At 29.3% G+C, this 3,576-nt stretch overlaps 1 protein-coding gene across 2 annotated transcripts in view; it reads left to right on the top strand.

Annotated features, from left to right (window-relative positions):
• The window catches only part of LOC105462517 (potassium voltage-gated channel protein Shab), a 58,877-nt gene that overhangs the window by 2,228 nt on the left and 53,073 nt on the right, over nt 1–3,576 (top strand). The gene's annotated exons all lie outside the window — the stretch shown is intronic.

Raw genomic sequence — 3,576 nt, 5'->3', positions numbered from 1 at the left:
GTGCTCTTCCGATCTGCTGTAAAATGCTTTGTTGAACATCTCGATACGATCATTTTTGACGAAGTTACACTCTCTTGAATTTTGCCTATTTTTTGGAGGGTAGAGTAAGTGATGCTTTAATTTTGTTGAGAAGTGTATATATATATATTTGTATTATACAGAGTGTTTCAGAAGTAGTTGGCCAAACTTTAAGAGCATATTCCACTCATTATAAGGATGAAAAAAAGTCATATAAACATGGGTTCGAAAACGTTTCCTTTCCTAGTTATAAACATTTCTTATTTATATTGTACGTATTTATGTTGAACGACATGCCTCGCTTCGACGTTTCATGAATTGTACTTCCATTCAACTTCTAAAGTAAACAAAAGGTTATTAGATAGGTCTGTATGGATTTGGAATCGGTCTTTATTTAAGACTTTCTTCACTTCGCACGAGATCGCATTAGAAATGCAAAACGTTTCATCCTCAACTGTGTGGAGGATATTAAACGAAGCTCTTTTTTGTATTCCTATCACATACAACGAGTACAAGCTTTCTTATCAGCGGATTATCCATCAAGAGTAATTTTTGCTCAGTGGTATTTGCAACAGTGTACTTTTCCAAATTTTAAAAATGTTTATAACTTGGAAAGGAAGCATTTCCGAACCCATGTTTATATGACTTTTTTTTCATCCTTATAATGAGTGGAATATGCTCTCAAAGTTTGGCCAACTATTTCTAAAACATTCTGTATATATATTATACGGGGTATCCGAAAAGCGTGGCAACCCCTTAATATTTCGGAACCTAAACATTTTTTGAGAAAAATATTTTAGACAAAAGTAGGACTTAAAAGAATCTATTAAATGATTTTGTTAATTTAACTTTGAATGGCATCGCCAAGATCAGATAAAGGTCATATTAATTTTTTTTAATGAAATATTCTATTTTTGATTGCATCTAATAGCTGGTGTCAAGAGCTTTCCAAAGTACTATAATAAAGTTACTTTTTCGTTAAGAAAATCTCGAGTTATGAAGCTTGAAAGTTACAGTATTGCCGGCATTAGCATTATCTAAAGTGTCCGAACAATGGCTAAAACTTTTTGAATGTTGTTCAGAATCATGACCTTGACAACATATGTCAAGTCATAATCATTGTTTTTCGATTTTTTTAAAATAAAAATAATTTTCAAAAATGAAAATAAGAGCAACAATCTTTAATGACTTTGATCATGATGTGTTGTCAAGGTCATGATCCTGAACAACATTCAAAAAGTTTTAGCTATTGTTTGAACACCTTGGATAACGCTAATACCAGCAGTACTGTAACTTTTAAGCTTTATAACTCGAGATTTATTTAACCAAAAAATATTTTATTATAGTGCTTTGGAAAGCTCTTGATACAAGCTATTAGATTCTGGAACCAAAAATAGGGTGTTCCATTAAAAAAAAATCGATGAGACCTTGACCCGACCTTGACAACGCTACCCAAAGTCAGACTAATAAAATCATTAAATAGATTCTTTTAAGGCGATGCTGGAAAGTCGGAAAAATTTGCACGAGATTGATAAAATAGACTCTTCAGAGTCAGTGGTATTTCTAAATGAACTTCTTACAATATCTTCTGGTCTCACTCAAACACGTGGAATGTCCTTATCGGCTAACTTACTGAAGTGCCATCTCTTAGAAAATCTGGCACTTACTGCTAGACGCAATTTTTGCTGTTTTTAGCTGAGCGTACGAATTACCATAAATTGCAGTTGTAACGATATTTTTTTTTCTACGCTTTCAATCGTAGCTCAAAAAGTTTTGTATTATTCGTTCCTGTAATCCGAAAGGGGCGAACTACTTATTTTGTACATATGAACTAAAGAACTTTTATACCAATGAAATGTTTACGTCAGGTGATAGCTGTACGACCCGAAAAAAGGAAATTTTTTAATTTTTTGTCGCTTTACTATAAATTCGTAGCTCGCCCCCTTACATTTTATGTTTATTTCAATAAGTTCTGTAAAAGCGATTTCAATTCCGTTCAGTATTTTCGAAGTTATCGTTACAACTGCAATGTGTCGGTAATTCCGACCTTCCAGCATCGCCTTAAACCCTACAAATTTTTTTTAAACCCTACAAAAACGCTTAGTTTTCGAAATATAAAATCACACTTTTCGGACACCCTGTATATTTTACGTATGTATATTTACGTATGTATATTTTAATAACTAACACTAATTGTAAGCTCTATCAAATTAGAATTTTATTAGGATAATTTTTTTTCTAAAATTAATAAATATAATTTCCTAATCCAATTGATTTTTAAAGTTTAATGTAAAGAAACCTCCAAGTATATTTTTAAATATTTTTATCTCGAAAAAATTGTATTAAATTAAGCTATGAAACCTTTGTATTATTTTAAATGTACACGACCTCGAAAAAAATGTTGTATTAAAAGAAAATCGACGTGGTATTATCTTCAATGTATAAGACGATCACGCAAATTTATTTTGTAAATAATGTACCTCGAAAAAAAATTGTATCAAATTAAACAAATAAAATTCAAGTTGTATTATCTTTAATGTATACATAATTTTAAAAAAATTTAATTTTAAAAATCAAAAATATAATACCATAAAAAAGTGAAATCAATACATTATTCCAAGTATATTTTTTGTAATTGTCTTAAAAGAATACAATGGTGAAAACAAAAAAAGCCGAAACTTAAAAAATGCAATAGTGGACACAAAAAAGCCAAATAAAAACATAAAAAAGAAGTGAAATTAAAATGTTATTCCAAGTATATTGATTAAAATAAGCAATATCGTAAAATATATCTCGAAAGAAAATGTACCAAAATAACAGATAAAACCCAAGTAGTACTATCTTTTATTTTTATGCATTAAAACCTAGGTGGTAACAGTATATTTCAATGAAATGAAAAAGATTTTATTACAAAAATTTAAGAAGTATATAGCTGCGTCGCCAAAATCTGGACAAAATAAACAATTTGTTTAAACAAAAGTTTATTTGTTAAAATGTACAAATCCCATACAGCACAGAAGTTTGCAGCAAAGTTGCAACATTGCATATTGTAATGCAATGCTTCAGAAACATTGTTAAAATATAGATTTGCAACATTGTTTTAATAATGTTGTAGCAATATTTAAAAGAAATGTGAAAAGAATCAACTATTTTGTGTTAAAATACTGTGTGTATACTGTGCTTACGCACATCTTATAATCATTAAGTTTTATTAAATATTAATTAATTTTACATAACAGCACATGATATTCTTTGTTTTCCGTTTTCATGATTGTACTACGATCATCTGTACAACTGAGATCAACGTAATAATATCTCGTATAAAGTATCATTCCGTTTTCTTTCGCGCGTGTATGATTTCAGAAATAATTCCAATTAATAAGCTACGGAAAATAATACGTACGCTTGTCTAACGCGCACATATCAAAGAGAACGAAAAAGTTAGTCAAAATATTATATTTTGTACTTTAATACATGTAAATTTTATATATACGAATGAAATATATTTTAATTACGTGTTCTATCTTATTGACAACTTCTATTCACCAGATGTATCAC

The sequence above is a fragment of the Wasmannia auropunctata genome, unplaced genomic scaffold, assembly GCF_000956235.1.
Source record: "Wasmannia auropunctata unplaced genomic scaffold, wasmannia.A_1.0 LD336097.1, whole genome shotgun sequence".
Classification (NCBI taxonomy): Eukaryota; Metazoa; Arthropoda; class Insecta; order Hymenoptera; family Formicidae; genus Wasmannia; species Wasmannia auropunctata.
This window is presented reverse-complemented; position numbering and strand designations above follow the sequence as displayed.